General features: G+C 36.9%; 1 long non-coding RNA gene across 9 annotated transcripts in view; it reads left to right on the top strand.

The window, feature by feature from the left end:
• The window catches only part of LOC141561763 (uncharacterized), a 553,911-nt gene that overhangs the window by 335,002 nt on the left and 192,677 nt on the right, over window positions 1-26,232 (top strand). For 7 of the 9 annotated variants that reach the window (XR_012488147.1, XR_012488142.1, XR_012488145.1 and 4 more), the window contains one exon: window positions 23,033-23,119. The exons of the other annotated variants lie outside the window; for them this stretch is intronic. This is a non-coding gene — a long non-coding RNA (uncharacterized LOC141561763). The remainder of the gene's footprint in view (window positions 1-23,032; window positions 23,120-26,232) is intronic. 9 annotated transcript variants of the gene reach the window in all.

Raw genomic sequence — 26,232 nt, 5'->3', positions numbered from 1 at the left:
ATAAACTTCCCATTGACTTCCTATTAATGCCAGAATCTTCCCATTTTAAAAGGTAAGTTATATAGAGGCTAGGTGTTAAGTCATAGAATATTAAGTGTGGAAAACAGGTCCAGTTTGATTAGATCTGTAGTGTGCATGAAAGGAATAAGTTGAGGTCAGGATGGAAAGGATGCCAGAGCCCAGTTTGGAATTGCTCTTTCTTTCACTTAGTTACTAATAGATTTACATTCTCTATAACTTTTTTTGGGGTCCCACTTAATGCAAAATTGGTAGATACCTCTTTCTTCAGTTCCATGGTATGTCTTTTATGATATTTGTGTGTCTTATAATTATTTGTATAGATGTTTTATTTTCCTTTATGGTACTTAAACTCTTGGATCATAGGCACAGTTCATTTGTGCCCTTTACAGAATTTGGCATATGGGCTTAATACATGTGAATATTTATTTTAGAGGTAGCTAATTAAAACAGAGGACAGAGTGCTACACCTAGAGTCAAGCAGAATGAATTTAAATCCTGTCTCAGATACTTATTAGCTGTATGATTCTGGCCAAATTGCTTAACAAATTACAAATTGTTCTATCAGTTTTCCCATATGTAAAATGGGAATAACAAAGTCTTTTACTTCTCAGGATTGTTATGAGGATGAGATATGATGTAAAGTACTCTGCACATATTTAAATGCTGTATAAATGCTATTATTATTGTTGTTATTATTAATTATACACTTCATAGAGTTATAGCTGGAAGAGACTTAGAGGTTATCTCATCAAGCATTTCATTTTACAGATAATGAAATTAAGGGCCAGAGAGGTCTGATGATTTACCCAAAATCATGCAAGTGGTTTGTGATAGAAGTGAGATTTGAACTCCAGACCTCTGGCTACAAATCCTATTCTTTCCCAAGTGACTCCAATTTGAGAACAGCATTGTGATCTACTTGGTGGACTGTTGGCATTGGGAGAGTCAATTTTGGGTTCCACCTTGACTACGAATTAGCTTAGTGATCTTGGATAAATTATTGAGCATCTCTGGACCTCAGGTTCCAGTTTATAAAATGAAGAAATTGATTAAATGATTTAAAAATATTTTCCAGTTTCAATAGTCCATGATTCTATTATTTAAAGATGTCCTGTAAAGGTCTCTTTCAGCTTCAGAATGTGGTTGTTTTTTTAACCTTCTTCCTTCCAAGGGTATTTTCCTCTTTAATTATTCTTGAAACGTGCCAAACTTCTGACATTTCTGTTGTTCCTGTTTTAAAAAATTAAAAGTAGTCCCTTTATGCTGGTCATACTGGAATTATGGAAAGTGTAATCCCAAGCATTGTTGTTTCTTCTTGCTCTCTATGTATGTGACACATGTTGCATTCTATTATTGAAATAAAAGACAGACCTTTTCTTTTCTCTGAAACACAGCACTGGGACACTGATGCCTATTGTGACAGGCATAGTCACAGCATCACATTGACAATTGTTTCCCCCTCCCAAATTCCAGCTTACATTCATTTTGTTCTGTCTAATTAAAGACCACCTGCACAGAAAAAGCTCAGGGCTGCCTTAATGGGAAACTTTGCTGCCTGTCATCTGATAGGCTTCTTTTGTTTGAACCATTTAGGAATGAACCAGAAAGTGGCTTATTGTGCAAGAAAGCTTTTGTCTCTTCATTGTCATCTCTGACACACTGGGCCACTTACACAGTGAGATATCCTGATCATAAACTTTAAATGTTTTAACAACCACTTGCTAAAAGATTGTGGCCTAACTAATTAATTGATAGGATTCTGAGGACGGAAACTCTTACCTCCCGTTTTTTCTGAAGGTTTCCTGAATGTGAGCTGTTCACTCTAGCTTCTTTTTTCAGGCACTCATAATCTAGTCTCAGCCTAATTTTCCACTGTATCCTTGTAAGAATACTGGTCAGGGTGGTCTCATAACTGTTACTTGACATGACCCATTCATTTCCACCAACATATCTTCATTCATATTCTTTCTCTTGCTTTGTGTTCTCTCTATTTTTCTGCCAATCCAAATTGTGCCTCTTTTTCAAGACTTAGATTAACTTCTACTTCCATCTTCCATCCATCCATCCATCCATCCATCCATCCATCCATTCATGTATCTATCCATCCATTTATCCACAAGCATTTACTAAGTGTTTTCCATGTCAGGCATTAAGAAATACTACAAACCATATTATTCTTCCTCTTTTCATGTACTCAAGGCCCTTTTGGTCATTCTATTCTGAGAATTCTTCAGGGAATGTCATTGGAATATAAGTTCCTGAAAACTGCTGTCTTCTGGGAAATGCATAATCTCAGAGAATTGTTTAATTGAATTGAAATTAAGACTTATCCAATGAGTATGCAGCAGAAGGCAGGACTTGAACTCAGGGCTTCTTCACTTTAAGGACAATTGTCTTTCTGTCACACCGCATATCTTTTTAGATAAAATTTAATAAGTTTTTTGTAAAGTATCAGCAGGCATTTAGTGATAATGGCAGAGTCAGTATTATTTCCTATTTTTTCTAATAATATCCCACAGATCGTTTGTTTTCTCACTTGGACACTTAAATAGTTATTCTCATTAATATACTTTCTGCTGAAAAGTAAGTCTTTGACAAATTCAACTCATCTATCTTTTTCCCATTATTCTATATCAAAACTCTGTCATTTGAAGTGATTAAAGAAGAGGATATTCTGAGAAAATAATATATTGTGATTACCAAATTTATCACACACATACTATGAATTTTCAAAGGAAAAAAGACTCTATCCATCCATCCATCTATCCATGTAATTGAATCTTTATATCTCAGCTGGGCATCAGGATCATTGTTTTATCAGTTATCACAGTGTTATTCTTGTTCAGTCATTTTCAAGTGTGTCTTAAAATTCATGTGAAATATACTCTTAATGCCATTTGGGTTTTTTTTTTGACAAAAATACTAGAGTGGCTCACTATCTTCTTCTCTAATTCATTTCACAGATGAGGAACTGAGTCAAACAGGGTGATAAGTGACAGTCCCAGGGTCACATAGCTATTGAGTGTTTGAGACCAGATTTGAACTCAGTAACAATAGTCTTCCTGACTCCAGGCCTGGCATCTGAAGTCTTAATATATCATATATTATTTAATTATAATATATGTTAATATTTTATATTATCTTTAAGTCAATTCCATAAAGATAGATGACAGATCATTTCACATAAATCGATGTCAACAAGTATTTATTAAATACCTTTATGTTTTTGGCACTTTGTTGGCACTGGGAATAATATCCAAATTCTCAAATGGATATTTTGTCCTCAAAATTTTTGAATTTTCCTCCAAGGATGCATATCATAACTTATATCTGCCTGCCTAGCCTGTTGGCCCCTTGTCCATGTTCTTGCTCTCATTTGCCATAGAAGCTACACTCAGTGCTTTGAAAGTCTTCTTCATTTTCTCTGAAATTATGAGGATCTTAGGAGATCTTGGCTTGACTACTCATTAGTCATTTCTCAGTCTTGCCATAGGAACAGCCCTTTTATCTTCTTGCTTGATGACATCTTTTCTTCTTCGGAATTCTTTATTGATTGTGTATTTCAGTCTGTTCACATCTACCAACTCTCATTGCCCTTTAGGTCATATTCTTCTTTAATTCTTTGGAGACAGTTGTATTCCATATTTAACTGTTTTATGGCAATACCAGTCGAACATTAGTATTATGCATATGGAGCTTTGCTTTCACATGAAACTTAGATAAAGGAGCTTTGTAATTTCCTTTTATTAAATTCTAGGGCCAACTTGTCCATTTGTTTTTTTAATAGTATTTTATTTTTCCAAATACATGCAAAGATAGTTTTTGACATTCTTCTTTTCAAAATCATGTGTTCCAAATTTTTCTCCCTGTCTCCATTCCTACCCCCTTCCCAAGACTGCAATCTAATATAGTTTAATATGTGCATTCCATATTCCATATTTCCATAGTTGTCATGTTGATCAAGAAAAATCTGATCAAAAGGGAAAAAACATGAGAAAGGAAAAACAAACAAACAAACAACAATAACAACAAAAAGATGAAAATACTATCCTTTGATCCACATAATTTGATTCCATAATTCTCTCTCTGGATGAGATTGGAACTTTCCATCACAAGTCTATTGTGATCATCTCATTGTTGAAAAGAGCCAAATCATAATTGATTATCATATAATATTCTTTTAACACTATACAATGTTCTCTTGATTCTGCTCACTTCACTTAGCATCAGTTCATGTAAATATTTCTAGGTCTTCCTAAAATCATCCTGCTGCTCATTTGTTATAGAACAACAATATTCCCTTATTGTCATATACTATAATTTATTCAGCCATTCCCCAACTGATGGGCATCCACTCTGTTTCCAATTCTTTGCCACTAAAAAAAGGGTTTCTACAAACATTTTTGCACATTTGGGTCCTTTCCTCTCTTTTATGATCTCTTTGGGATACAGACCTAGCAAAAACACTGCTGGATCAAAGAGTATGAAGCTTGACAAACCTTTGGGATAGTCCCAAATTACTCTCCAGATTGGTTGAATCATTTCCTAATTCCAACAACAATGAATCAGTCCAACTTGTCCATTTGTACAAATGTCCTTGATATCCAAGAGCACTGGGATTATAAAGATAACAATGAAATTAATCCCTGACCTCATGGAATTTACAACTTCTTTGGGAAAATAACTTGTCTATGTTTAAGTTAATAGAAAATGTATTCAAAGTAAACACAAGAAAGTTGTATTGTTGAAGTCTTAACACCTGGGGGAATGAGGAAAAATTTCATTTAAGAGATGGGAAGGAAAGAAAGCCTGTGCAAAGGCAGAGAAGCAGGAGATGGAATATTGTGTATAGAGTCAGCAAGTGTAGCATAAATCAAAAAATGGGTGAAGGGTAGTTCTGTGTAGTAAATTCAGCAAAAGAGAGTGAAGTCAGATTGTGGAGGACTTTGAAAGCCAAACAAAGTTGATTCTAGAGACAGTGGGGGGCCCTTGGAACTTTGTGAGCAGGGGGATGTCATGCTTTAGAAATATCACTAGCGGAAGGTAGAAAACAGAGGCAGGGAAAACAATATAAAGTCCATTGAAATAGTCCAGGAGAGTCCAGGAGAGGGGATAAAAGTTCAAATCAAATGTTATTCATGGGAGTAGAGAGAAATAGGAGAGAAATTGCAGAGGAATAATTAAGATTTTGTATCTGATTGTCTATGGGGATGAAGGAGTGTAAAGAGTCTAGAATGATTTTAAAGTTGTAAACTTGGATCACTGAAGGATTGATTTTGCCTTCTATAAAAAAATCACAAAATTAATAAAGAGCTGAATTTGAGGGAAAAGGTAATAAATTCAGCTTTGAATATGTTGAATTTGGGATGCCTTTGGATTATTTGTTTGAAGATATCTCATAGACAGTTGGATCCTCCAATGGAATGTGAGAAAATGGTAAAAGAAGGCCCAAGGGAAAAAGAAAATTTGATATTTTATTAAGTGTTTACTCTGTGCCAGGAACTGTGTTAAGCACTTTACAAGTATTATCTCATTTGATCCTCACAACAATCTTGAGAGCTAGGTGCTATTATGATCCCCATTTTACAGTTAAGGAAATTATGGCAGACAGGTTAAATGATTCGTCCAGGGCCACACAGCTAGTAAGTTTCTAAGGCTGGACTTGAACTCAGTTTTTCCTGACTCAGAGTTCAAAGATCTATCCCCTGTACCATCTATCTGCTTCTGCTAAGGAATTTGAGAATTAGTTCATTGAATTAGTTCATAGTTCATTAGTTCATATGTTTACGAAGAGAACAGCACCTCAGACTATAAAAACAGTGGAGTAGAATCAAAAGAGCAGGGGACTAAATGTCTAGAGACTTCCCATAGCTTTTCGTATTTTCCTACCCCCAATGTTTTGCTTATTTATATCTACTTATCTATATCTACATGCTTCCATGTTCTCATTCTGCCCTTAGAATACAATATAGCAAAAGCCAACATTTACATGGTGCTTTAAGGATTGCAAAACATTTTTTTATCTCCTTTATCATCATGGTGATTATATGATCTATATGCTATGATTATATAATGTAGATGCTATCATTATTCCCATTTTACCTCAGAGAAGCTGAGGTTGGGAGAAGTTAAACAACTTGCCCACATTCACACAAATAGTACTTTTTGAAGTCCATTTTGAAATCATGTCTTTTTGACTCCAAGCTAAGCATTCTGTCCACTATGCCATGCTGTCTCAATATAAGATCTTATTGTCAGTCATTGAAGGACAGGTGCTGTGGCAAGGACTAGGGATCCCAGGAAAGGTAGAAGTCAATCGCTTGCTCTCCAACAACTTGCAAGCTAAAGGAAAAAACAATCAGCAAGGACTTTGAGGGCAGAAACTATTTTGGTTTGTGTCTTTGTCTTTTAGACCACATAATAATATCTTACATAGAGTAAGCCCTTGACAAATGGTTGCTTAATTGAATTAAATTGGTTTCTTGCCTTGATCTGCCATAAATTCGCTATGAGAAATGGGGCTAGTTATGTCAAGATTCTGGGCCTCTTTTTCCTCATTAGTTAAAAAAAACACATTACAAGATGGGGTTGAACTAGATTGTCTCTAAGGTCCCTTCCAGCATTAACAGTCTATGAGTCTACTAAAAAAATCCTGAAAAATAATTAAAATAACCTTTTAGATATGTGGAACACTTTATGCTTTTTAAAAGTGTTTTCATATACATTATCCCAGTAAGTCTTCATAACATAATTGTAATGGAGTGTAAAAATGACATGTTCAAGGTTATTAAATATGCTAACAATATAGCTGGGACAGGGATAGCAGTCACAATGGCTAGAGCTCTGGACTTGAAGCCTTGAGTTCAAATTCAGCTTCAGAAAGTTACTAGCTGTGTGACACAGGGCAAATCGTTTTACCTTTTATTTGCCTCAGGTTCTTCAATTGTAAAATGAGGACCATAACAGCACCTACTTTTCAGGGCTGTTGTAAAGATCAAATGAGATATTAGAATAGTGTCTAGAATATAATAGGCATTTAATAAATGTTTGTTTTCTTCCACCAATCAAAAATATGTATTAGAAGTTCCCTAGGAAAATCAATACTGTTTGAGGCAAAGGCTTTTATGTCAACTAATGTTCCAAGTTGTCCAAGATGCTTGAGTTAATTTGTTCTGAGTGTTAGCAAATTGTTAATGCCAAGAATTTCTGTCCTTGACACTGACATCTTTCTTCCATCCTATTAGTGATCACCTGTATCATTTCTCTCTGGGACTTTCTGATAAGCAGTACCTCATTCTCTTGTTCAAATATCCCCAGACCACAATTATCTTTTAATTAAACTTTTTTTGACTCAAAACTTTATTATCCCTACTGTCCCCAAAAGAAGGGAAAAAACCAGAAAAGGCACCCCATTTTTATCATATGACTTTCTCCCTCTGGGTTTTCAGAGACAAAAAAAGCAAAAACAAAACCAAAAGTGAAATGATTTAAACATCAGGTACTTCTCAAAGGAGATGAATTTGAAATGATTTATTTTTAATTCCTCCCTCCCCCTTCTCACCAAAGAATGCCAGATTCTTATTTGCAAGGAGACACAGTTCCAGGCTGTCTATAATATGGTTTAGCAAAATCTTTAATAAGGAGCTTCCGTCAAGTAATTAAGAAGGATCTCAGTTAGCCTACATGCAACCCTAGTTTTCAAGTAGCCAGGAACTCTCAGGAGATGTTACAAGTTAGTTCCTATACCTGATGAATCTTGCTTATGAACCCATCCACTTATCCCAATTCAATCTCTTGAGATTTGAGTTTACAATTTTCTTTTGGTGGTTGGATATGATGGCATAGGTTACCTATAGTCCCTGCTGCTGGGGAGATTGAGACTGGTGGATTTTTGAGTTCTGTTCTGAGCTGTGGTAGGATTTAGGTAAGATGATAGGATACATAAGGCCAATCAGATGTCTTCACTAAGTCTGTCACCAAATGGTGCTCACCCTGGGAGTAGGAGCCATCTGATTGCCAAACAAGCGATGAAACAGTCCAGGTTAGAAACAGAGAAGGACAAAGCTTTTTGTGTCTCCTCATCATAAAATTTGGTGGAGGATTTTGATCACAACAACTCAAGCATTTTCAATTAAGGAATGATTGGATGTCAGCAAGATAGGTTTAGGCTTAATATAAGGAAAGCCTTCTTTAGAATTAAAGAAATCCAAAAATGGAAAGGATTGCCTCATGAAATTGTAATATTTCCCTTTACTGTTGGTTTTTAAGCAATGGGTGGCTGATCTTTTATTGCATATGTTGCAGAATGTCTTTTTTAGTCAGGCATAGATTAGACAAGATAGCCCTAAAGTCTTATTAAACTTTGAAATTCTATTTAATTTAGTAATTCAGGTAGGGCTTTATCTTTAGGATGATGTGATTACTGAAGTTATCTGGTCTCATCAGCTTTAGATTAATTTTTCTATAGGAAGCAGTGTCTTCCTATTTTTAGATTTAGAACACAAATCACTGAGTGTTATTACTATGGCTTGGATGCTGATAGGTTGGGCCATGGCAGTGACATTCTGACTGCAGACATTAGGGATAGAAGACAACTGGAGAAGATCTAAGTTGCATATTAGAAAGATTTCCTGGCATAAAGTGGATATAAACAGGTGGGAAATGGTCCTGCCACAAAATACTAAATATCTAGTTTTAGATTTAGGGATTTAGGAGCAGGAATCTAGCTCTTGAGAAGAGTAGAGAGGCAAGGTAAGTTAAGAACTTTAGTTAAGAAACAAAATTTCTTAACAAAGTTTAGTTAAGAAACAAAGGCAGCATAATATATGAGAGAAAAGTGATAAATCAGAATAACAATTCTGTTTACATAGCACTTTAGGAGAGGCAATATGGTATAGTAGATATGGAGGCAATTTTGGGTCTAGGAAGACCCAAGCCTTTAAAATATACTGGTGGGGCAGCTTGGTGGTACATTAGATAAAACATTGGCTCTGGAGTCAGGAAGACCTGAGTTCAAATCTGACCTGAGACACTTATTACCTATGTGACACTGGGCACACTTAAACCCAATATATGAACTTGGGGAAATAACTAAACCTCTTAGGAGCATAGACACATACCTAAGAATATAAGTCACAAAAGAAGGGAGATATTGACCTCTTTGGGCAGAGGAATTTGCTCACTTTATATCAAAGAAACTATAAATCCATTCTCTATTCTTATTCCATAATTTAGAATATGAATGATTAAAAACAATAAATGCTATATCTAGAATAACAGTCAACACGTACTTTTAGTTTTATAATGTGTTTTACACTCCTTTAATCCTTCCAACAACTCTGTGAGAAATTTGTTTTTATTATACCCATTTTATGGATGAAGAGACTGGAATTGAAATTAAATGACTTATCTAGAATCTCACAGCTAGTAAAGGAAGCAAGATTGCAGCTTTGTTGTTCCTGACTCCAAGATCCTTCCACTCTATTCACTATGCTGAGAGCTGGCTATAGGATTCTGGAGACAATATAGCTTACTGTGGACTGAATAGCCAGGGAGAGCTTCATGAATTCAGAGAGCCTGGAGCTGATTCTTGAAGAACAAACTGGGTTTTAAAAGGAAGGAAGAGAGTTAAAGAAGTGGAAGACATTTTTTTTGAAAGTAAAACATCACGAGCAAAGGAGCAGAATGCTTGAAGAAATGATCGTGGTGTCTAGGAAACTGGTTTTACCGTCTGTGGGGAAGTATTTTAGATAAGATAGGGCCTTGCAGAGATTCCCTTCCATTCTTCTGATCATTTTTGTTACCCTTTTGTGGGGCATCTGCCCTTTCATGAAGTCTGATGATCAGAAAGACATGTGGTACTCCAGGTGCAAATTGCCTCCATTTTATGGGAAGGGAAGATGATGTTTTCTGTTTTGCTTCCAATGTACCCTTTCCAAATTTGCCAAGTATTTGGTTGGCCTATTTGGCTGCAGTAGCATATTGGACTAATGTTTTTAGGTAATGGCCTATGATGGCTCCCAGAGTCCTTTTTATTTTGTTTGTAACTGATAGCTTAGAGCCCATTGCTTTGCAAGCATAACTTAGATTATTTCCCTTAAATGCATTTATAGTTGCCTATAATGAAGCTCAGCTGCACTTTCCTGACCAATCACATAATTTTATATCATCTTGCTATCATTTATCCCCATGAGCTCAACATTTTGTTCTTTGGAATAGTTTCATGTTATCTGAAAATGTGGAGATTTTCACCATATCCCACTTCTTTAAGATCATTTATGAAAATGTTAAAATAAGTCCAGTTCTAGAAATGGATGTCCACTGTTAAGACATTCATTTATAGAAGGGATAATTTATCTTTATTTTTTCCTTTCTACCTTTGAGTCCTTTTGTTATCTATAATAAAATTTTCTTCAGATCCATGGTAATTCAGTGTATTTGTTTTTCTCAATGAGCTTTGATGAAGTCTTGCATTGGAAATCATATCAATTATGAAACTCCCATTGTCCACACTCTTACTTTTTTCATTCTAAAAACTTGAAGTCTGTGTAATCAACCAGTTAACAAACCAGAGAGTGTTTATTAAGAATCTATTATGCAAACAATGTTGCTTAAATAAGTAACCAATTATGCACAGTGATGTTATCCTTTGAAATCCTACCAGCTTGCTAAAAATGTAGAAGCAAGGCTAATCACTCAGAAGTTCCCAGGGAGATCATTTCAGTCCTCTTGGTGGGTGGGTGCTACATTAATTGTCTGGCAGTCTAGGATGAATGAAGACAGTTTCAAGTTGAAAAAGGACTGATATATGAGTCAGTATGAGAAAAGTTTCCTGCCATAGTCAGAGATGAGTGAAATTCACTCTAGCTATGAGATCCTCTCAGTCTTAGAGGTGAAATTCAAACAGAAACTCAGGCTTTATGTTTGTGAGTTAGGAGCATTTGGATGTTCAGTGGTTCCTGCTCCAATGGGATATGAAAGGCTTCATCCTCTGCAGAGGTAGCTTTGGTCATTATCTGTCCTTAACCTTTTCATCAGGATTATATTTGGAAAGAGATCATTTTGCTCAACTACCATTTCCTTAGATTTACTAATTTGCCGATATTGCTCTCCCTCATGCAGTGCCATAACACGGCAAGTCTAGATTTTTTGTTTTTGTTTTTTTCCAGCACTTGGGAAGCTGCATCAGAGGTCCAAGACTCTCTCTGGCTTACAATCCTCATTTGTAAACCCTTATATGTTCCTTCTCAGTGAGAGACACATGAGGAAAGATAATGGCTAGCTCTGCCCTTGGATGAATGGCTACACTTTGGTGGCTCATTTATATTGAACCTTGGGATAAGGTAGCAAGGTCAATTGGAAAAAGATTGTACCTAGGAATCAGATGACCTGGGTCTGAATCCCGGTTGAAGAGAAACATTAGATATAAAGTTAAGAGAAGCCTCAGTTTTACTCTCACCTCTGATCACAGAACTAGATTTAATGCTAGAGGGGACTTTTAAAGTCAGCTTATATAACCCTATTATCTTTTACATTAGTGACTTGACCTGGACCGTGATAAAAGCTAAGGTACTTCTTGGAATCTCAGTTCCTTCATCTGTAAAATAAAATTAGAAGTAGTACTCATGCACTTCATGCAATAATGCTTTTGATCATACTAACACCTTGAAGTGTTATATAAATGTCAGCTATTGTGACTAGAGTTTATCTAAACTAATTTAGTTTTATAGAAGACAGAATACATCCAGAGAGATGAGTAACTTGTCAAAAGTAAAAATTTCCATTTAAAAGAGAGGTCTTCTGCCTCCTAGTCATAGTGTTCTTTCTGCAGAATACTTGGGGTCAAGCATGGTGGGATATCTGTATATTTGGATTAGACCTTAGATATCTTCTAGCAGTGTGACCTTGGGTAAGCCAATTACTTTATGCTTCTATTTCCAAATTAGTAAAATGGGAATAATAATCCTTACTACCTTGTAAGGTTGCCATGGTAAAACAATGTAATGATGTTTATGAATTGTTTTGTGACCATTAATTATTATAGAAATTTGTGGGGGTGGGGCTGGACCTGACACTTTTCATTTATGTGGGTTATTCCTAAGGGGCAGATTCTGTCTACTGGTGCAGACTGTCCACTCTCTTATTGCTACTAGCTTTAATGACTTGCCTGAGACACTGAGAAGGGTAATCAATTTTCTCAAAATCAGAAAACCAATTTGTATCAAAGACAATTTCTCACCCCAGCTCTCTAGCCATTCTGCCTCGTGCTTTACAAATCTAGGCTATCCCAAAAGTCTCTGTGGTTTTAGGAGCCAAAACAAAGTCAGGAGAAATGTGGAAAAGCTGGAACAGAGCTTGCTTCTCAAGGAGGGGTGAGATAGATGGCTAGGACTAAGGGGCCTCATAGGACCTGAAAGTCAAGAGGTGTGACAAACTCAAAATTGCACTAAGACTTTGGGAACATCCTGCATTAGCTACTATGATAATCATGGAAAAGGGTAGCTAGGTAGATAGAGTACTAGACCTGGAGTCAAGAATATTCATCTTTGTGAGTTCAAATCCAGCCTCAGATATCTGCTGGCTGTGTGACCCTAGACAAGTATAATCTATTTGTCTCAGTTTCTTTGTCTGTAAAAATAAGTTGGAGAAAGAGATGGCAAAGCACTCCAGTATCTTTGCCAAGAAAATCCCCAGATTGGGTCAGAATCAGTCAGACACAACTAAATAGCGACAATTATGAAAAATATCTCATCATTTGTTAGCCTCCAAAGTTGGTAGTCAGAAAGCCATCCTTCTATCATCCGTAAAATAAGGGCAGGGTTTGTGCTAGATGTCCCTGCCATTTGACAATGTGGGACTATATGCCTCCTTGCCTCTTTCTTCCTCCTTCCTTTCCTCCTCCACCTAAGCTTTGAAAGACAGCCATAACTTGACTTTGTGAAGGATCCTATGCAGCTCAATATTCGGTGATAACATTTGGCTTAAGCTTCCTGTAGAACCATTAGCAATCTGTATCATATTAAGGTTCACTATGAAACTATGCAAAGTGAAGACTTTCTCTGCGAGTCCTGGCAGGTGGTCAGCCATGCATTTGGCACAAGACCACCCCAGAGCTCTACACTGGAGAGACACTGGCAGCAATAAGGCCCCCATCCAACCTTCAGAGCTGCTTCCTGTTGGCCTACAGTCACTGCTCTCTTTTCAGAAGCAGGTTTGGCCCAGGATAATGACAAACTCTTAATTAATTTTCAAGGACCATATTGCATGAAGAGCTTGCATGGCCTTGGAGATTTTGCATTGGCCCTGCCCACATGACTCATTCCATCTCACCTTCCTCTTAATGATCCTGACCCTCCTTTGGGGTTGTTTTTCATATAAGGTTTACCATGCCTGTAAAAAATGCATTCAGATTTCTCCCCATGGATGCAGATGGTGTCCCCACAGTGCCAAGGATTGTGAGTCTATAGGAAGCCTCCCACTGAGCTGCTCTTTCCCTCTCCAAATCCAATGCCAACCCCCCATTGCATAATCAAGAGTCAGCAGACCACCTGGGGATGAGATTTATGCAGATGCTCCAGAATACTAGCGATCCAAATTCTGTAGGAAATTTTGGAGGGGAATGAACTCTGTATGAAGTTCCTCTTCTTTAAGTTTTGCTGATTCAGCATACCACCTCAATCTACTTTCAGTTATACAGCCTCTGCAGGGCTACTTGTCCAGTCTCACCAAACTACTTCTTCTTGGGACCTTTCCTAAAGCCAAGCTCCTTCTCAGGCCTACTCTAACAAAATGCTCCTACATTCTAACTTAATCTATTGCAACCTTTGGAATCTCTTCACAATTCTCAAGAAACATCCTTAAAGTCTTCAATCAGCCTTCTTCCTATCATCATTTTCTCACAGAAACTTGATTCTTCCCTGAGGATACATACCCCTTATAACCCTCTCTGCTAGAGATAATCCTTGCACATCTTCTAACATACAGGGACAGAAGAAAGGATGGTGTTCCTCCTCGCTCCTCACTGTTGCCTTCAGACCAATCTTCTATCATTCTCAGTGACTTCTCTTTTGAATTCCACACAGTCCATCTGTATCATCCTCTTTCTAACTATTTTTAATAATCTTCTCAGTGTCTTCTTCAGCCAAGAAGTTCCATAAACAGCATAAATGTTTCTTCCAAGTCTTTTGCAATTGTGCCCTATTTCACAGTTTGGCTACCCCTGTATTTATGGCAGTCAAATCTTTACATAAGTGGTAGATGTCAATATATACACTGTCCAATCTTGCTATCTGCTTTATAAAAGAAAGGAAAAAAAGAAAGGAATTACAGATGGAAACAAGCATTTGTTAAATGCCTACTATGACCCTGGCATTATGCTGAGCACTTTAGAAATATTTTTTCATTTGATATTCATAAAACTCTGGGAAGTAGGCATTATTATTATTATTATCCCATTTTACAGTTGAGGAAATTCAGGAAGACAATGGTAAGGCAACTGTCCCCTCTCTTCTCTCCTTTCCCTTGATCCTCTTTCCTGAGAAGGAAATTTAACAGTCCTTTAACTGCAATTCTGATGCATTTTTTCAGGGGAAGGGAAGTTCTCTAATGTATGTAGCTCTTGTATGTAGTTGAGTTATTCTCAAGGCAGAAGTCCTTTGAGTTGGGCAAGTTGAGGAACTGGGAGGGTAGGCTGTTTGAAGGGAGTAGAGTATGATTAAAGGAGATTGTAAGCCTGAACTTCAGGAAAAAGTTACACAACCACTTGGTAGCAGGTAGGCATGTAGCAGAGGGAAAGTTCTTTTTCAATCATGGCTTGAGCTAAACCATGCTCATGTCCTTTCCAACATAGAGACTGTTTCATTGAGCCTCTGGGAGTGAATTTAAATGAAGAGAAGTAGTCAATAAATGATAGTAGCAGAAAGAGGGTCTGAAAGGGGCAGTGGAGAGAAAGGAGTTTGTCAAGACCTTCTCCTGGCCTGTGCATTAGAGAGTTATAAGGAGCAATGAGGATTCAAAGAGGTGATGGTATGTACAGGAGGAAGCTAAGTGTCACCAGGAGATTGAAGGAATGAACTAAAGGAATTTTTTTCAGTATTGGATGATTTTGAAGGTCATAGTTAAAAAGAGAGTGGAGAAGGATAAAAGATTATTGCCTACTTGAGGGAATGCAGTGGCTTTTCCACTGCTGATCAAAGGCACCCTGACTGATATGTGTCCCCAAGGAAGTAAGATGTTAGGGAACAGTCTGCCTTACTTGGAAGGTGGGCCCCAAGAGGAAGACATGATGATTATTGGACTTTGGGGACTGGCAGCCCAGGGCTGAGTGAGAGCAGGCTAATCTAGGTATGGACACTCTGCTAGGGGGAAGAAGTATATCTTACTTGGATATCTTTTTCTTTTTCTTTGTAAGTTATTTTTTTATTAAAACTTTTTATTTTCAAAACATATGCACAGATAATTTTCAAAATTCATCCTTGAAAAACATTGTGTTCCAAATTTTTTCTCCCTTTCTCCCTCCATTCCTTCCCCTAGACGGCAAGTAATCCAATAAATGTTAAACATGTGCAATTCTTCTATACATATTTCCATAATTCTCGAGCTGCACAAGAAAAATCAGATCAAAAAAGGGAAAAAAATGAGAAAGAAAACACAATGCAAGCAAACAACAACAAAAAGTGAAAATACAATGTTGTGATCCACACTCAGTTCCTATAGTCCCCTCTCTACAACATAAATACATTGGAACTGTCCTGAATCACCTCACTATTGAAAAGAACCATATCCATCATACTAGATCATCATATAATCCTGTTGCTGTGTATAATATTCTCTTGGTTCTATTCACCTCACTTAGCATGGTTAATGTAAATCTCTCCAGGCCTTTTTGAAATCATCTAGCTTTTTGTTGTTATAGAACAATATTTCATAACATTTATATACATAACTTATTCAGCCACTCTCTAATGCCCATCAAGGGATTGGGTATCTTTTTCTTTTCTTTTCTTTTCTTTCTTTCTTTCTTTTTTTTTTTTTTTTTTTTTTTTGCTGAGGCAATTGGGTTTAAGTGACTTGCCCAGTGTTAAGTATCTGAGATTAGATTTGAACTCAGGTCCTCCTGACTTCAGGCCTGGTGCTCTAAACACTGCTCCACCTAGCTGCCCTGGATATCTTTTTCTAAGGCAATTCTGACTACTTCACTTCCAGCCTGGGAAGGCTGAGGAAACTTTGCCTTCTGGCTGAACAGAACCAATTCAGTCCCTCCTTCACATCACAGTTTTTTAGATAACTGAAGAATCTTGAATCTTCTCTTCTCCGGCATGGATGGGTCTTTTAATTGATGCATTTGTAGATTTTAGATAACTGAAGAATCTTGAATCTTCTCTTCTCCGGCATGGATGGGTCTTTTAATTGATGCATTTGTAGATTTTAGATAACTGAAGAATCTTGAATCTTCTCTTCTCCGGCATGGATGGGTCTTTTAATTGATGCATTTGTAGTATGGTTTCTAGCCCTTTTGCAATATACTGTGATGTTCCCCAGCTGGATTCTAAGCTTCTCTAGAGCAGTTTTAATGTCAGATTCTAGGCCAAGGACATTTGTTTAGTCATGACTCATTTGGGATTTTCTTGGCAAAGTTATTGGAGTAGATTGCTATTTCCTTATAGATGAGGAAACTGAGGCAATCAGTGTTAAATGACTTTCCCAGGTTCTGACCACCTAACTGCCCCAAGCCAAGGACATTGTGGATACCAAGTAATAAATACATGTTCCTTGACTTCACATAGGTCTTTCCAATAGGGCAACGTTCCTGAGAAGTGCCCCAGGATTAAGGCCTTTTATACTTTCCTCTATGTTTACCAAAATCTTCTATTTTATATCTTTTTTTGCTGGTAGTAAGTGTTGATGGAAATGGATGCTTCTGTGGGAATGCTAGAAATTGAGGATGAGGAGATGTGTCAATAACAACCTTGCTAGCTGTGTGATGCTGAGCAAATTACTTAACCCCTGTTTGCCTCATCTATAAAATGGGTATGATAATAACACCTGCCTCCCTGAATAGTTGTGAGGATCAAATTAGATAATAATTGTAAAGTATTCAGTGCAGCATCTGGCATAAAGTAAGTGTTATGTAAATATTATTATTAATTATTATAATAATTATTAGAGAAACAGCATAGAATAACAGGAAATTCCAGGGACTTGAAAGACACTGGGTTTGAAAACTAATGGGCCAACATTTACTATCAGTGGGCAAGTCACCAACTTTTTTGAACCATAATGTCCTCATCTGAAAAAAAATTTAGGGATAATAATACTCATCCCAGGTACTGGGAAAGTTGTTTGTAAGCTGTAAAGTACTATTTAAATGTGAGCTTCAGTTATGGCTTCAATATTTTGCTGAGAGCACCTCACTTAGCCCACCAACCTCACCCTTCAGCCCCAAAGTTTCTCTTCATGCAACTCAGGTTATTACATCAAGCTTTTCTGTGATATTTCCTTAACTATAATTTATAATTAATAAATTTCCTTAACACATTTAAGGAAATAAACTAGGACATAGCTTCACTAAAGGGAGGAACAAGGAAGTATGGAGAAATAACAGAGTGGGCAGCCTTAAAATTCTGCCATACCTTTATGTCCAAAGAGAGATTTCAAATACAATTATTTTATGGGAACTTTGGATTGTATATCTTAACCTTGAAGATCATTCTATTACATAAATACACTAGGGATTTTCAAATAGGTAGTCTATGCCTAGGATTCTGTTTTACTTAGAGTGGGACTGAGACATACATGAATCTAGTGGACATTTTGGCAAAGTGAATGAAGCACTGTACTTTGAATCAATAATCCTGGTTGGAATCTCATCTCAGATACTAATTGTGTGATGATGGGCAAGTGACACATTTCCTCTGAGACTCATTTTCCTCATCTGTAAAAAGGAGCATGATTAATAGTACCTATCTCGGAAGGTTAATGTGAGGTTCAAATATAATAGTAATAGTTAGCATTCATAGAGTGCTTTAAGAATTACAAAACATTTTTTACACATATTAGCTTGACTTTATCTAAGAGTAAAGAAGAATTGCAGTTGCTCAAAAGAAACATGAGATGTGCAAATTTAGAGAATCTACCCCAAATGTTTACATGAACTCTTTGTGCCTTATCTGAAGTAGAGCCTTAAAAGCTTGTATAGCCTGAGCAGCCATAGTTGGACCCACTGTATCTTGACTCCAATATAGTGATGTCATTTTGATCTTCCTTCAGAATGAACAGTTTTGTGAGGTAGATGCATTATTATCCACATTTTGGAGTTCAGGAAAAAGAAACTGAAGGAATTTAAGTGTGTTGCTCAGGGACATATTTACGGATGCCAAACTAGTAAATGTTTGAGGCAAGATTCAAATTCAGGTCTTCCTGACTCTAAATCCAGGAATTTATCTATTGCGTCCCCTTAGCTTCATTGTCATATGCAGGGTATTACAAAAGTTTTTTTTAAAGCTTCAATAGATTAAACTGCAACAAGAATTTTGGGACATTATAAAAACAATAAATAAATAACTTTGTAAATCTTAAAGTGCTATATGAAGTTGATCTACTATTATTAACAATATAAAATTACTTTGTGAATCTTTGACATATAAAGTTGAATTATTATTATTAATGATAACCACAATATATGTTACTTGTAAATGTTAAGGTTATATATATTGTAAAAGCTGAACTATTATTATTATTACTATTCTTAATTATAATTGGATTGTGGAAGGTCGTAATCATTTCTCTGATATCAGTATCAGAGATTGGGACACATACCTCCCTTATAATCAGAATATCCTAATTTCTTGGTTGGTTAGTTTGCTTTTTACAAGGCAGTTGAGGTTAAGTGACTTGCCCAGGTTCACACAACTAGGAAGTATTAAGTGTCTTTGTTCAGATTCAAACTCAAGTCCTCCTGGCTTCAGGGCCAATGTTCTATCTACTGCATCATGTAGCTGCCTCCCACAACTTTTTTTAAGGCTAATTTCTTTTAGTACTTTTAATTATCTTTCTTTCAGAAATTTAGCTAAACTTTCCCTGAAATAATTTACATTTTAATAATTCAAACTGATTTCCTTCTAAATACTCACTAGTGATTTTTTTAAAAAAAATTAACTCTTTAAAAACTTAAGACAGGGATGTGCTTGTGCTATTCCAGCTGCTGCTGTCCAGCACTGCATCAAAAGCTACATTACTGATGTTTCTCTCTCTGGCCTTTTACCTTCTCTGACAATCTCAAGTCAGTGTTTGACAGCTGAGGGACACAGGTGCCAGCCTGGGTTATATGTGTTTCAGTAGTGACATTGGAGTCGGCAGCTCTTTGACAAGTTCGGCAACTGACCTATTTTAATACCTTTTAGCTGTCTCTGCTGCTACTGATTCAAAAACTAGAGAGCTGTCACTTTGGAGGAAGGACCAGCACTTGTTTCTCCTGTAACCTGGTATACAGGGAATCATCAACTGTCACAAAGGACTGCATTGAAAGCTGGAGTTTTAAAAAGCAAACCCACTCTATTAAAATAAACAAAGAAAGAAATTCCACTAAACCCCTCATTGTTTCATTGATGGATGGATCAATGAAAGAGGGTCAAGACATTTTCTGAAATTTATCTGAAAGAATGGTAACTTGGTCTAGTTCAGAGAGGGGGCCATGAGAGAGGAACAAGCAGGTTCAAGCCCTGACTTTGTGACCTTGACAAATCATTTAATCTTTCAGTCTTGGAGGAAGCTCTCCTAGATTCAAAGTTGCAGAGCAGATGCCAAAGTGTATTAGTAGAGCGAGTTTCCTAAACCAATAAAACCACGGTTCCAGACCTCATCCCATCTGAAATAGCAGTGCTCCCTATATCTTTGCACAGAAAAAAATTTTCAATTGGTTTAGTCACATCTTATTCTTGGAATAGGGTTTTCTTGGAAGAGATACTGGAATGGTTTGTCATTTCCTTCTCTGGCTCATTTTATAGATAAGGAAACTGAGGTTAAGTGACTTTTCTGGTGTCACACGGATAGTAAGGATAGTAAGGATAGATTTGAATTCAGGAAAATGAGACTTCCTGATTCCAGGCCCAGCCACTCCAAGTCACCTAGTGGCCCTGCAGAAACGTCACCAATGCCCATTTATTGATTGTTTGAGAGACAATAAGACCCTTCTTTCTGTTAAAATTCTACTCTGACTTTCAGCTCAAATTTCTCTTCCTCTGTAAAATCTTCTGAGACTCTTGTAGCCCTTATTGATTCCTTCCCCAACTTCCACTGGTACCACTGGTAACACCACTGCCTGGGGTAATCTAATCTCTTGTTTCCTGTTATAAGAAAAAATGCAAACTTCTTATCTTGGTATTTAAGGTCTTTCACAGCCTGGAGCCTAGATGTGTGACCCTGGGAAAATCACATTGTCTCAGTTTCCACAACTATAAAATGGGAATAATGATAGCATCTATCTCTAAGGTCTGTTGTATCAAAGGAGATAAAATTTATTAATCAGTTTGTACAATATCTGATTTAATAAATGTTTATTTTCTTCTCTTATATTTCATTTTTACCTGTTATGATATTTTATACAATTTGTTATATATTGTAACACATAACAAGTTCTATTAGTTGTACCGCAAACTGCACTTTCTATTTGCTGTCTTAGTGCATGAAGACGTCCTGTCCTGCCTTTCTGGGAAATGCTCCCTGCTTACTTTGGCCTTTCTTGGACATCATTCTGTTCTTGCCTCCTCTGTTGGCCTTCTTTGAAGGATACCCCTCCACTTCAATCTTTACTGATATTTCCCTCTTCAAATTTCCCCCCAAATAATTTGTCTCATCTCTCCTTGATTCCCTTTACTGTTTACCTTTTTTCATACTCAGCAGTGTAAATGTTGTCTATCATTTGAACATAAATTTCTCCAGGTCCATGTTTTGTACTGTGTCTATAGCTGCTAGATTTTGTCTTTGTATTTCCAGGGCCTGGGATAGAGTGAGTGTTTAATAAATGTCTATTAAACATGTGTGACCTTGGGCAATTAACTAAACTTCATTGGCCCTCAGTTTCCTCATTTGTAAAAGGGGTTGGAATGAATTACCTCTAAGTCCTTTCTAATTCTTATTATTCTTTGTTCTTTTTCATTGGCTATCCTTTCATGTATTCTTCTTCTTCTTCTTTCTTCTTCTTGTTCTTCTTCTTACTCTTTGTTCTTTTTCATTGGCTATCCTTTCATGTATTCTTCTTCTTCTTCTTCTTCTTCTTCTTCTTCTTGTTCTTCTTCTTTCCTTTCATGTATTCTTCTTCTTCTTCTTCTTCCTCTTCCTTTCTTTCCTTTCATGTATTCTTCTTCCTCTTCTTCTTCTTCTTCTTCTTCTTCTTCTTCTTCTTCTTCTTCTTCTTCTTCTTCTTCTTCTTCTTCTTCTTCTTCTTCTTCTTCTTCTTCTTCTTCTGTAGTTAGGGTTAAGTGACTTGCCCAGGGTCACACATCTAGGAAGTGTTAAGTGTCTAAGACCACATTTGAACTCGGGTCCTCCTGAATTCAGAGCTGGTGCTCTATCCACTACACCACCTAGCTGCCCCAGTTTTACCTCTTCTTGACATTCAAGAATCCCCTATCTACTTTAGAACTCTAAGTGACACCTTCAAAGGAAACCTTTCCTAATCCACTGACCTTCCTGATATACTCCCTCTTCTGTTTTCTTTTGTATATTCTTGCCTATACTTATTTGTGTACAGATAGTCTCATTGGATTAAATATAAGGACCTTGAGGATAAGACTTTTTAGTTTGGTCTTTGTATTCCTAATACCTAGCTTAGTGACAGGCACATAGTAAGTACTTAATACAATACTTGCTGATGATTTTTTATTTTTGGAATATTCTGTACTTGTCTCCAGTGATCAAATATAAACTCAATGAAAGCAGGGATTGTTTCATGAGTTTTGCCTTTTCATCTTAAGTGCCTAATATGGTGTCTTTCTATTAGAAAGTACATAATACACACCCAGAAAATATCCTTTATTAATCTATCTTCCCAGAATTATTTTTCTTCAAGGTTCAATTCAGTTATCACTTCCTCTGTGAGGCCTTTCTTATTTCCTTCTATCAATCATTACATTTTTTTCTTCTTCAAAGAAAGCATCCAGTAGCTGCTTGGTAAATACTTGTTAATTGATTTATGGAAGTAGTTAGATGGCTCAGTGTATAGAATGCTGGGCTTGGAGTCAGACCTGAGTTCAAAGCCAAAATCAGATATTTAGTTTAGTTGTGTGGTTCTGAGCAAGTGACTTAACTACTGCTTACCTTAATCCACTGGAGAAGGAAATGGTAAACCACTAGGCTGTCTTTGCAAGAAGCCCCATGGAGAGCATGCTCCCTGGAGTCCCAAAGAGTCAGACACAACTGAACAATAATAATTGATAGATAGGCATCGTGATCCAGGAAACCATTAAAGGTTCTGAAAAAGGAGGTATCTTTGAATATTAATGTGACATTTTATACAGACATCATGGCCTAGTGATAGAGAGCTGGCTTCCAAGCCAGAAAGGCAAGGCTTACAGTTATACCTTAGTCTCCAATACATTCTGGCTGTGTTTCTGTCAGCAAGTTATCGGACTTCTCAGTCCTCTAAGGAACTCCCTAAGATGATAAATTACAGAAAAGGTGCTGACCTGTTTTGGTAGAGAGTTTTCTCACTTGAGTAGGATTCTCTAGGCTGATGAAATCACAAGTCCACTCTCTATCTTCTCTCCCCTGATGTGATATTTGTGAACTGAGGATAGGGGTGTTGAGGATAACTGGCCTTTGGTTATTCCCATTCCTTTCCCATGTAATAACAAGATGACTAGTTTTTAAAATACTAAGATGATAATTAGTAATAATAATAATAACAATAATAACACTAATAATTAACATTATTATATGTGTATATATGGTGTCTACTATGTTCCAGGCAATATGCTGAGTGCTTTAAAATTATTATCTCATTTGATTTTCACAGTAACTCTAGGAGGCAGATGCTATTATTGTCCCCATTTTACAGATGAGAAAAATGGAGCACCAGAAGTTTGTCCAGGGTCACAAGCTGGTTAGTGTCATCTCTTCCTGATTCCAGGCCTGGAACTCTATCCTTGAGACATCTAATGTGATCACAATGTGGTGGTTAATATTGTCTTATTACAAGGGAGAGGTGGAAATCAACTGATTAAAGACAGCTACCCCTCTACACTGTGGCTGGAACTTTCCTTCTTTTGCATTCACTTTTCTGTGTGACTTAGCCAGTGTCCTAACCTTAAAGTTCCTTCTCTGTAGTGCCAGACTGCCTATTCAGTGCTGAAGGGAGAAATGGCCTTCAAGACAAATTAAATGCAATTGTGGGGGAAAAAGGGCTCGTATCTCCAGCAATTAGCACCTACTGTATTATATTTATCTTTTGCTACCCAGGTCCCATTTCCTTTCATACGGAAAAGCAGTCACCTTCCTAGCATGCTGCCTGCTAACAATCCATCACCATATGACCCTGTAGTCAGGTGTAACAAGGGAACAATGCTCTGGTTGATTGCGATGGGGCCTTCTGGAAAACTCTCCTATTGTGTGCATCCCAGCTATTAAGAGGAGGTTAAGTCCCACAAAAGGGGGTCACTCTCACAGTCTGGCCTTTTTCTTCCTTTTTCCAAAATCACTTCAGCCCTATGTGGGTCAGAGGACCTCCAGGAAAACTCACAAAGGGAGAAATAAGAATGAGGCATCCCTCCCACTCGGAGGAAAGTCTTTGTGTCACCTTTGGTCTTTGTTCATCTCAAAACAAGAAAATCAGAAATGCCGCCCTCCCTTCACTTCTTGTCTTGTGGCTCAAATTTGTAAGAGGAACATATTTTCTCTTAATTCTTCCTTTTGTACTTGCCTGCTTTTTCTTCCATTTCTGAAAAAGAAAAAAGAGACGGTTCTTATATTGTAAAAGCCTCTTTTAAATTGATCATTGAAATTCTTGCACCATAAATCATATGAATCTTCATGATTTTAATGGCAGAAGAAACATGATGGGCTGCTTTGGCCCATTTCCCCATGGGCATCCCCTTTTCTCCCCATCAAAGATTAGAATTCATAACAAAGGACAATCTCTCCATTCCTCACAAAGTTTTGTGACATTCACAGAGCCCAATATCAATAACAATTAATTAATAAAGCCACTAACCTCCCTTAGACAATCCATTGATCAAGAATTATAACCTTGTAAGATACAGGTTCTTATTTAACTACAAAACCTCTGGAGATAGAATGTAATTTCATGCTACGTCTCCTTGGGTTGCTTATTGCTTCAAAGCGACTGTATCACTGAAAGTATTTAAAAGAGAAATTGCTCCAGGGAATATAAAAATCCTTAGATGTTTGCATCTAAATAAACTGGCAGTGCCATTAGAAGAAAGATAAAGGCATATTATTAAACAGGCTGTAATTAAAGTATTGATTCTTTCTGCATGAATGGAAAGCAAAGAAGTATTAATTAGTAATTAATATAATCTAAGATTAGAGTAGGAAGATACTAAACTGAGGTGCTCAATCCAATATTGAGCTGTATATTGTTTTCCAATTAGATGACTTAAACTTGGGGGAGAATTATGGCAAGAAGACTTAATGTTTTTATTCAGCTCAAAGCCAGAGTTTTTCTTCTCAAATTGCTGCATTTCTGGGTAGTGCCTTTGTTTACAGCAGCGTAAGAGAACACTAGACCTTTTTTGAATTGTAGCAGCCACAGTGAATCACCATAGTATTTGGTATTGATTCTTAAAGCCAGTCTTTATAAGGTTTCCATAATGGCGAGGGAACCACTAGTCATTTCTGTGATGGGATTTTTTTGCAGGTGGTACTTCATAGCCAAAGAAACATAAAATACACCCCAAATAAGTGGCAAACCATTTCAAACTGAAGAAGAAAGCACTCATAATTAAAGAATCAGGAAAGGTCTTGTTAGAGGTGACACTCGAGTTAAGCCTTGAAGGGACCTCTTTTTAAGGGAGACCAAGACATGAAGGTGAATTGGAAGAGATTTCTACGTATGAAGAGGTAGTTGCCTGTAAAAATCACAGTTCCAAGGAACAGCAAAGCAGGTCACAAAATAAATGGCTAAACCATTCCCATCTTTTCATCTTACAGTGAGAGATGAGGTTTAGAAGAAGGGAACATGACTTATAGTCAGATTTATGAGTAAATGGATGATGTTAAATGCTTCCTTGCAAGTATTTGATAGTGAGTGAGGTGCTGTTGTTCTTTTTAGGAGTCAGGGAGAAAGGGGAAAGGCAAAGGAAGGAAAGGCTGACAGCCTCCAGAACAAGTTTCGCAGTTTTGCCAGGGGCCTGTTTTATTTCATTAACTGCATTGCTTGCATATTATTTCCTTCCTTGGGAGATTTTACTAACCTCTTTCTCTGTTATTATGATGGTTCTATCTCCACTTGTAAACTGGTCCAACTAAATTTGGAGAAGTGAACAATAAAATGACCCAACTCTAAAACACAGATGGCTTTAATTCATACAATTTTGTTTCCTCTGTGGTTTGCTAAATAACTGGTTTCACTACATTTTTCCTTTTTCACATTTTTTGCGTTGGTATAAAGTAGTTTCTCTGTTATTTACCTCCAACTCTGCCCCTTTAATATGGGATATTTGGTACCTCAAAACATCAGAAAGAACACAGAGGTCATTGGTTAAGTGATTTATGTGCTGATAGTTAATCAGAAAGTTAATAGCAGAGCCAAGAGCAGAGTCCACATTTTCTGACTAAAATCCATGTCCTTATTTGTTATTCTACACCAAGAATGAAAACTGTAAGCATCCCTTCTCACCTCTGCCTTCTTTCCTTTCCTTTTCTTGATCCATTTTTCCTTTTGTTTCCACTTTGTTAATGAAGAGAAATGACTAGAAATGCTTAGCTACTCTTAATGTGGAGGCAGCCTTGGGTGATTTGAAAAACCCATCCATTTTTCCCCAAAGATACTTCTGAGAAGAAATCCATGTATTTTGTCAGCCTCTAAGGTAAATGCTGAGACAGGTAGAGGAAAGAGGATAGCAGATCATGGAGTCTATAATCTCCCAATTATAGAGACCTTTTCAGAGATGAGGTGAAAAGGGGAGAGATATCTTACTAATTTCTGGATGAACTTTTGTTTTTGCGGGTGAATAATAGCACAAATAAAAGCACAGA

The sequence above is a fragment of the Sminthopsis crassicaudata genome, chromosome 3 (genome assembly GCF_048593235.1).
Source record: "Sminthopsis crassicaudata isolate SCR6 chromosome 3, ASM4859323v1, whole genome shotgun sequence".
Classification (NCBI taxonomy): domain Eukaryota; kingdom Metazoa; phylum Chordata; class Mammalia; order Dasyuromorphia; family Dasyuridae; genus Sminthopsis; species Sminthopsis crassicaudata.
This window is presented reverse-complemented; position numbering and strand designations above follow the sequence as displayed.